The sequence below is a fragment of the Arachis stenosperma genome, chromosome 7, assembly GCF_014773155.1.
Source record: "Arachis stenosperma cultivar V10309 chromosome 7, arast.V10309.gnm1.PFL2, whole genome shotgun sequence".
Lineage (NCBI taxonomy): Eukaryota > Viridiplantae > Streptophyta > Magnoliopsida > Fabales > Fabaceae > Arachis > Arachis stenosperma.
Genome location: NC_080383.1, coordinates 36,950,172 through 36,960,171, shown reverse-complemented (window position 1 = coordinate 36,960,171; position 10,000 = coordinate 36,950,172). Strand labels below are relative to the sequence as shown.

The 10,000-nt window shown below is 44.9% G+C and overlaps 1 non-coding gene across 1 annotated transcript; it reads right to left on the bottom strand.

The window, feature by feature from the left end:
* Positions 1 to 1,128: 1,128 nt before the first annotated feature.
* Positions 1,129 to 1,284, bottom strand: LOC130942770 (5.8S ribosomal RNA). Its single transcript, XR_009071322.1, has one exon. It is a non-coding gene; the product is annotated as a 5.8S ribosomal RNA (ribosomal RNA).
* Between the last annotated feature and the right edge of the window lie 8,716 nt (positions 1,285 to 10,000).

Sequence of the window (10,000 nt, the reverse complement as noted above, 5' to 3'; positions counted from 1 at the left end):
CAACGGCCCCCAGCCAACGCTGCAACGCGCCCTGCCTCCGGTGCTACGGCCACGGCCAACGTTGCATGGCGCCCTGCCTCCGTTGCAACGACCCCAGCCAACGTTGCAACGCGCCCTGCCTCCGTTGCAACGGACCCCAGCATCCGTTGCACCGCGCCAGCATACGTTGCAACGGCCCCCAGCCAACGTTGCAACGCGCCCTGCCTCCGTTGCAACGGACCCCAGCTTCCGTTGCACCACGCCAGCATCAGTTGCAACGGCCCCCAGCCAACGTTGCAACGTGACCTGCCTCCGTTGCAACGGCCACAGCCAACGTTGCACCGCGCCCTGCCTCCGTTGCAACGACCCCAGCATCCGTTGCACCGCGCCCAGCATCCGTTGCAACAGCCCCCAGCCAACGCTGCAACGCGCCCTGCCTCCGGTGCAACGGCCACGGCCAACGTTGCATGGCGCCCTGCCTCCGTTGCAACGACCCCAGCCAACGTTGCAACGCGCCCTGCCTCCGTTGCAACGACCCCAGCATCCGTTGCACCGCGCCCAGCATCCGTTGCAACGGCCCCCAGCCAACGTTGCACCGCGCCCTGCTTCCGCTGCAACGGCCACGGCCAACGTTGCATGGCGCCCCGCCTCCGTTGCTACGAACCCAGCCAACGTTGCAACGCGCCCTGCCTCCGTTGCAACGGACCCCAGCATCCGTTGCACCGCGCCCAGCATCCGTTGCAACGGCCCCAAGCCAACGCTGCAACACGCCCTGCCTCCGGTGCAACGGCCATGGCCAACGTTGCATGGCACCCTGCCTCCGTTGCAACGACCGCGGCCAACGTTGCAACGCGCCCTGCCTCCGTTGCAACGGACCCCAGCATCCGTTGCACCACGCCAGCATCCGTTGCAACGGCCCCCAGCCAACATTGCAACGCGACCTGCCTCCGTTGCAACGGCCACGGCCAACCGGGGGAGAGGCGCACGCGACTGGCCACGAGGGTTGTTCTCGACCACCATCTGCCGCGGTGCCGATCCCCACCAAGAGCCCGTCTCTTTGAACCAACCACGAGCCAGGGGCTCCCGGGAGGCCAACGTTCGCCCCCTCCCCGTGCCTTGGGACGGGCGAGACGGGGGGGCGCCTTTTGGTGACACCCAGGCAGGCGTGCCCTCAGCCTAAGGACTTCGGGCGCAACTTGAGTTCAAAGACTCGATGGTTCACGAGATTCTGCAATTCACACCAAGTATCGCATTTCGCTACGTTCTTCATCGATGCAAGAGCCGAGATATCCGTTGCCGAGAGTCGTTCTTAACTCTTGTGGTCACTTGTCGCCCCCACCGGATGCCGTCTCCGGAGCCGACGGGGAGAGCAGAAACGTTTGGCTTCCTTGGCGCTTTCCGCGCCGGGGTTTTGTTCTTGTTTGAGACGGGGCGCCGGCCGCGCACGGCCGGCCCTTCCCCGCCTCGGGTTTTTGTGGACTCGTTCGCGCGTCAATCCTGGTTTGTGCGGCATCGACAATGATCCTTCCGCAGGTTCACCTACGGAAACCTTGTTACGACTTCTCCTTCCTCTAAATGATAAGGTTCAGTGGACTTCTCACAACGTCGCCGGCAGCGAACCGCCCACGTTGCCTAGTGCACGAAATTGTGATCATCAATGGCGCCATCAACATGGTACGCTCATTGCAATCTCAACTCTCTATCACAACTCCGCACAACTAACCAGCAAGTGCACTGGGTCGTCCAAGTAATAAACCTTACGCGAGTAAGGGTCGATCCCACGGAGATTGTTGGTATGAAGCAAGCTATGGTCACCTTGTAAATCTTAGTCAGGCAGACTCAAGTGGGTATAGATGATGAATAAAACATAAAGATAAAGATAGAGATACTTATGTAATTCATTGGTAGGAATTTCAGATAAGCGTATGAAGATGCTTGGTCCCTTCCGTCTCTCTGCGTTCCTACTGTCTTCTTCCAATCCTTCTTACTCCTTTCCATGGCAAGCTTATGCAAGGGTTTCACCGTTGTTAGTGGCTACCTCCCATCCTCTCAGTAGAAATGTTCAACGCACCCTGTCACGGCACGGCTATCCATCTGTCGGTTCTCGATCAGGCCGGAATAGAATCCAGTGATTCTTTTGCGTCTGTCACTAACGCCCTGCCCTCAGGAGTTTGAAGCACGTCACAGTCATTCAATCATTGAATCCTACTCAGAATACCACAGACAAGGTTAGACCTTCCGGATTCTCTTGAATGCCGCCATCAGTTCTTGCCTATACCACGAAGACTCTGATCTCACGGAATGGCTGGCTCGGTTGTCAGGCGAGCGCTCGGTTGTCAGGCGATCAACCATGCATCGCGTATCAGGAATCCAAGAGATATTCACCCAATCTAAGGTAGAACGGAGGTGGTTGTCAGTCACACGTTCATAGGTGAGAATGATGATGAGTGTCACGGATCATCACATTCATCAAGTTGAAGAACAAGTGATATCTTGGAACAAGAACAAGTGGAATTGAATAGAAGAACAATAGTAATTGCATTAATACTCGAGGTACAGCAGAGCTCCACACCTTAATCTATGGTGTGTAGAAACTCCACCGTTGAAAATACATAAGAACAAGGTCTAGGCATGGCCGTGAGGCCAGCCTCCCAAAGAGGGTTCAATCATAAAAACGTGATCAAAAGGTTCTCAGATTGAAAGATGAAAATACAATAGTAAAAGGTCCTACTTATAGGGAACTAGTAGCCTAAGGATTAAAAGATGAGTAAATGACATAAAAATCCACTTCCGGGCCCACTTGGTGTGTGCTTGGGCTGAGCAATGAAGCATTTTTCGTGTAGAGACTTTTCTTGGAGTTAAACGCCAGCTTTGGTGCCAGTTTGGGCGTTTAACTCCCATTCTTGTGCCAGTTCCGGCGTTTAACGCTAGGAATTCTGAGGGTGACTTTGAACGCCGGTTTGGGCCATCAAATCTTGGGCAAAGTATGGACTATCATATATGGCTGGAAAGCCCAGGATGTCTACTTTTCAACACCGTTGAGAGCGCGCCAATTGGGCTTCTGTAGCTCCAGAAAATCCACTTCGAGTGCAGGGAGGTCAGAATCCAACAGCATCTGCAGTCCTTTTCAGTCTCTGAATCAGATTTTTGCTCAGGTCCCTTAATTTCAGCCAGAAAATACCTGAAATCACAGAAAAATACACAAACTCATAGTAAAGTCCAGAAAAGTGAATTTTAGCTAAAAACTAATAAAAATATACTAAAAACTAACTAGATCATACTAAAAACATACTAAAAACAATGCCAAAAAGCGTACAAATTATCCGCTCATCACAACACCAAACTTAAATTGTTGCTTGTCCCCAAGCAACTAAAAATCAAATAAGATAAAAAGAAGAGAATATGCAATGAATTCCAAAAACATCTATGAAGATCAGTATTAATTAGATGAGCGGGGCTTTTAGCTTTTTGCCTCTGAACAGTTTTGGCATCTCACTCTATCCTTTGAAATTCAGAATGATTGGCTTCTTTAGGAACTCAGAATCCGGATAGTGTTATTGATTCTCCTAGTTAAGTATGATGATTCTTGAACACAGCTACTTATTGAGTCTTGGCTGTGGCCCAAAGCACTCTGTCTTCCAGTATTACCACCGGATACATACATGCCACAGACACATAATTGGGTGAACCTTTTCAGATTATGACTCAGCTTTGCTAGAGTCCCCAACTAGAGGTGTCCAGGGTTCTTAAGCACACTCTTTTTGCCTTGGATCACAACTTTATTTCTTTCTTTTTCTTTCTTTTCTCTTTTTTTTCGTTTTTCTACTTCTTTTCTCTTTTTTTTTTCTTTTTTTTGTATTCACTGCTTTTTCTTGCTTCAAGAATCATTTTTATGATTTTTCAGATCCTCAGTAACATGTCTCCTTTTTCATCATTCTTTCAAGAGCCAACATTCATGAACCACAAATTCAAAAGACATATGCACTGTTTAAGCATACATTCAGAAAACAAAAGTGCTGCCACCACATCAAAATAATTAAACTGTTATAAAATTCAAAATTCATGCAATTCTTATCTTTTTCAATTAAGAACATTTTTCATTTAAGAGAGGTGATGGATTCATAGGACATTCATAACTTTTAGGCATAGACACTAATGGTCACAAGACACAAACATAGATAAACATAAGCACTAAAATTCGAAAAACAGGAAAATAAAGAACAAGGAGTTTAAAGAACGGGTCCACCTTAGTGATGGCGGCTTGTTCTTCCTCTTGAAGGTCTTATGGATTGCTTAAGCTCCTCAATGTCTCTTTCTTGTCTTTGTTGCTCCTCTCTCATGATTCTTTGATCTTCTCTAATTTCATGGAGGAGAATGGAGTGTTCTTGGTGCTCCACCCTTAGTTGTCCCATGTTGGAACTCAGTTCTCCTAGGGAGGTGTTTAGTTGCTCCCAATAGTCTTGTGGAGGAAAGTGCATCCCTTGAGGCATCTCAGGGATCTCATGATGAGAGGGGTCTCTTGTTTGCTCCATCCTTTTCTTAGTGATGGGCTTGTCCTCATCAATGAGGATGTCTCCTTCTATGTCAACTCCTACTAAATAACAGAGGTGACAAATGAGATGAGGAAAGGCTAACCTTGCCAAGGTAGAGGACTTGTCCGCCACCTTATAGAGTTCTTGGGCTATAACCTCATGAACTTCTACTTCTTCTCCAATCATGATGCTATGAATCATGATGGCCCGGTCTAGAGTCACTTCGGACCGGTTGCTAGTGGGAACGATTGAGCGTTGGATAAACTCCAACCATCCTCTAGCTATGGGCTTGAGGTCATGCCTTCTCAATATAACCGGCTTCCCTCTTGAATCTCTCTTCCATTGGGCGCCCTCTTCACAAATGTCAGTGAGGACTTGGTCCAACCTTTGATCAAAGTTGACCCTTCTAGTGTAAGGATGTTCATCTCCTTGCATCATGGGCAAGTTGAATGCCAACCTCACATTTTCCGGACTAAAATCTAAGTATTTCCCCCGAACCATTGTAAGCCAATTCTTTGGGTTCGGGTTCACACTTTGATCATGGCTCTTGGTGATCCATGCATTAGCATAGAACTCTTGAACCATTAAGATTCCGACTTGTTGAATGGGGTTGGTAAGAACTTCCCAACCTCTTCTTCGGATCTCATGTCGGATCTCCGGATATTCACTCTTTTTGACTGAAAAAGGGACCTCGAGGATCACCTTCTTCAAGGCCACAACTTCATAGAAGTGGTCTTGATGCACCCTTGAGATGAATCTCTCCATCTCCCATGACTCGGAGGTGGAAGCTTTTGCCTTCCCTTTCCTCTTTCTAGAGGTTTCTCCGGCCTTGGATGCCATAAATGGTTATGGAAAAACAAAAAAGCAACGCTTTTACCACACCAAACTTAAAAGGTTTGCTCGTCCTCGAGCAAAAGAAGAAAGAAGAGAGTAGAAGAAGAAGAAATGAGGAAGAAGAGAATGGCTTTGTGTTCGGCCAAAGAGGGGGAGAAGTGGTGTTTAGGTTGTGTGAAAATGAAGGAGTGAAGAAGGGTTTATATAGGAGAGGGGGGCTCATGGTTCGGTCATGTATGGGTGGGTTTGGGAGGGAAAGTGGTTTGAATTTGAAGGGTGAGGTAGGTGGGGTTTTGTGGAGGATGGATGTGAGTGGTGAAGAGAAGATGGGATTTGATAGGTGAAGGGTTTTTGGGGAAGAGGTATTGAGGTGATTGGTGAATGGGGAAGAAGAGAGAGAGTGGTGGGGTTGGTGGGGATCCTGTGGGGTCCACAGATCCTGAGGTGTCAAGGAAAAGTCATCCCTGCACCAAATGGCATGCAAAATTGCGTTTTTAGCCAATTCTGGCGTTAAACGCCGTGCTGGTGCCCATTTATGGCGTTTAACGCCAAGTGATTGCCCTTTTCTAGCGTTTAACGCCAGTCTGGTGCCCCTTTCTGGCGTTAAACGCCCAGAATGGTGCCAGACTGGGCGTTAAACGCCCAACTGCTAGCCTTACTAGCGTTTAAACGCCAGCAACATCTTCCTCCAGGGTGTGCTGTTTTTCTTCCTGTTTTTCATTCTGTTTTTGCTTCTTCAATTGTTTTTGTGACTTCTCATGATCATCAACCTACAGAAAACATAAAATAACAAAAGAAAATAGATAAAATATAACATTGGGTTGCCTCCCAACAAGCGCTTCTTTAATGTCAGTAGCTTGACAGAGGGCTCTCATGGAGCCTCACAAATGCTCAGAGCAATCTTGGAACCTCCCAACACCAAACTTAGAGTTTGAATGTGGGGGTTCAACACCAAACTTAGAGTTTGGTTGTGGCCTCCCAACACCAAACTTAGAGTTTGACTGTGGGGGCTCTGTTTGACTCTGATTTGAGAGAAGCTCTTCATGCTTCCTCTCCATGGTGACAGAGTGATATCCTTGAGCCTTAAACACAAAGGATTCTTCATTCACTTGAATGATCAGTTCACCTCCATCAACATCAATCACAGCCTTTGCTGTGGCTAGGAAGGGTCTGCCAAGGATGATAGATTCATCCATGCACTTCCCAGTCTTTAGGACTATGAAATCAGCAGGGATGTAATGGTCTTCAATCTTCACCAAAACATCCTCTACAAGTCCATAGGCTTGTTTCTTTGAATTGTCTGCCATCTCTAGTGAGATTCTTGCAGCTTGTACCTCAAAGATCCCTAGCTTCTCCATTACAGAGAGAAGCATGAGGTTTACACTTGACCCTAAGTCACACAGAGCCTTCTTGAAGGTCATGGTGCCTATGGTACAAGGTATGGAGAACTTCCCAGGGTCCTGCCTCTTTTGAGGTAATTTCTGCCTAGACAAGTCATCCAGTTCTTTGGTGAGCAAAGGGGGTTCATCCTCCCAAGTCTCATTTCCAAATAACTTGTCATTCAGCTTCATGATTGCTCCAAGGTATTTAGCAACTTGCTCTTCAGTGACATACTCATCCTCTTCAGAGGAAGAATACTCATCAGAGCTCATGAATGGCAGAAGTAAGTCCAATGGAATCTCTATGGTCTCATTTTGAGCCTCAGATTCCCATGGTTCCTCATTGGAGAACTCAGTGGAGGTCAGTGCACGCCCATTGAGGTCTTCCTCAGTGACGTTCACTGCCTCTCCTTCCTCTCCAAATTCGGCCATGTTGATGGCCTTGCACTCTCCTTTTGGATTTTCTTCTGTATTGCTTGGAAGAGTACTAGGAGGGAGTTCAGTAATTCTCTTGCTCAGCTGTCCCACTTGTGCCTCCAAATTCCTAATGGAGGACCTTGTTTCAGTCATGAAACTTTGAGTGGTTTTGATTAGATCAGAGACCATGGTTGCTAAGTCAGAGTGGCTCTGCTTAGAACTCTCTGTCTGTTGCTGAGAAGATGATGGAAAAGGCTTGCCATTGCTAAACCTGTTTCTTCCACCATTATTGTTATTGAAACCTTGTTGAGGTCTCTGTTGATCCTTCCATGAGAAATTTGGATGATTTCTCCATGAAGAATTATAGGTGTTTCCATAGGGTTCTCCTATGTAATTCACCTCTTCCATTGAAGGGTTCTCAGGATCATAAGCTTCTTCTTCAGATGACGCATCCTTAGTACTGCTTGGTGCATTTTGCATTCCAGACAGACTTTGAGAAATCAAATTGACTTGTTGAGTCAATATCTTGTTCTGAGCCAGAATAGCATTCAGAGTATCAATCTCAAGAACTCCTTTCTTCTGATTTGTCCCATTGTTCACAGGATTCCTTTCAGAAGTGTACATGAATTGGTTATTTGCAACCATTTCAATTAGTTCTTGAGCTTCTGTAGGGGTTTTCTTCAGATGAAGAGATCCTCCAGTAGAGCTATTCAAGGACATCTTGGATAGTTCAGAGAGACCATCATAGAAAATACCTATGATGCTCCATTCAGAAAGCATGTCAGAAGGACATTTTCTGATCAATTGTTTGTATCTTTCCCAAGAAGGCATTGACTAGCTTTTCCCATGAGTCCAGGCTTTCTTTAGGTTGTGAGTCTAACCATATTCTAGCTCTGTCTCTTACAGCAAAAGGGAATAGCATAAGTCTGTAGACCTCAGGGTCAACCCCATTAGTCTTGACAGTGTCACAGATTTGCAAGAATTCAGCTAAGAACTGATGAGGATCTTCCAATGGAAGTCCATGGAACTTGCAATTCTGTTGCATTAGAGAAACTAATTGAGGCTTAAGCTCAAAGTTGTTTGCTCCAATGGCAGGGATAGATATGCTTCTCCCATAGAAGTCGGGAGTAGGTGCAGTAAAGTCACCCAGCACCTTCCTTGCATTGTTTGCATTGTTGTTGTTTTCGGCTGCCATGGTTTCTTCTTCTTTGAAGATTTCTGTTAGGTCCTCTACAGAGAGTTGTGCCTTAGCTTCTCTTAGCTTTCGTTTCAAGGTCCTTTCAGGTTTAGGGTCAGCCTAAAAAAAGAATGCCTTTGTCTTTGTTCCTGCTCATATGAAAGAGAAGAGAACAAGAAAATGTGGAATCCTCTATGTCACAGTATAGAGATTCCTTGAGGTGTCAGAGGAACAGAAAAATAGAAGAAAGAGGTAGAAGAATTCGAACTTAGTGAGATAGAGTTCAAATTGTGCATTGAAAAGGAGTGTTACTCCATAAATAGAAGGATGTGAGAAGGGAGGAAGAAATTTCAAAAATTAAATTAAAAAGATTTTAAAAACATTTTGAAAAACTTTAATTTGATTTTCGAAAATCAAGAGTGAGAAAGAAATCAAGTAATTTTTGAAAAAGATTTTGAAATTAGAATTTAAAAAGATATGATTGAAAACTATTTTGAAAAAGATGTGATTAAAAAGATTTGATTGAAAAGTTATGGTTTTTTAAAAAAAGATATGATTGAAAAGATATGATTTGAAAACAATTTTAACAAGATTTGATTTTTAAAAATTAATGACTTGGCTAACAGGAAAAGATATGATTCAAACATTAAACCTTTCTCAACAGAAAAGGCAACATACTTGAATTGCTCAATCAAATCATTAATTGTTAGCAAGTATCTTTGAAAAAGGAAATAAATTGATTTTGAAAAAGATTTGATTGAAAAGATATGATTTGAAAAAGATTTGATTTTGGAAAACTTTGAAAACTTGAAAAAAAATTGATTTGAAAACAAAATCCTCCCCCTTGTGCCATCCTGGCGTTAAACGCCCAGAATGGTGCACATTCTGGCGTTTAACGCCCAATGCACTACCTTTTTGGGCGTTAAACGCCCAACCAGGCACCCTGGCTGGCGTTTAAACGCCAGTCTGTCCTTCTTCACTGGGCGTTTTGAACGCCCAGCTTTTTCTGTGTAATTCCTCTGCTGCATGTTCTGAATCTTCAGTTCCCTGTACTATTGACTTGAAAATAGAACCAAGATCAAATAAACAATGCATGCAAGACACCAAACTTAAAATTAGACACTAGACTCAACAAGAACATAAAATATTTTTGGTTTTTATGATTTTGAAAATTTTTTTTTTGGATTTTTCGAAAATTATATGGAAATAGAAAATAAAGGTTTCAGAATTCTCAATTTGGATTCCAGGAATCATTGCAATGCTAGTCTAAGACTCCGGTCTAGGAATTAGACATGGCTTCACAGCCAGCCAAGCTTTCAAAGAAAGCTTCAGTCCAAAACACTAGACATGGCCAATGGCCAGCCAAGCCTTAGCAGATCATTGCTCCAATAGCAAGATTGATAGAAATCATCAAGCTCTTGTGATGATCAGTTGAAACCTCGGTCCAATAAGATTAGACATGGCTTCTCAGCCAGCCAGATTTCAACAGATCATCATGAAACTCTAGAATTCATTTTTAAAGAAATTCTGAAGAATACCTAATCTAAGCAACAAGATGAACTGTCAGTTGTCCATACACGAAACAATCCCCGGCAACGGCGCCAAAAACTTGGTGCACGAAATTGTGATCATCAATGGCGCCATCAACATGGTACGCTCATTGCAATCTCAACTCTCTATCA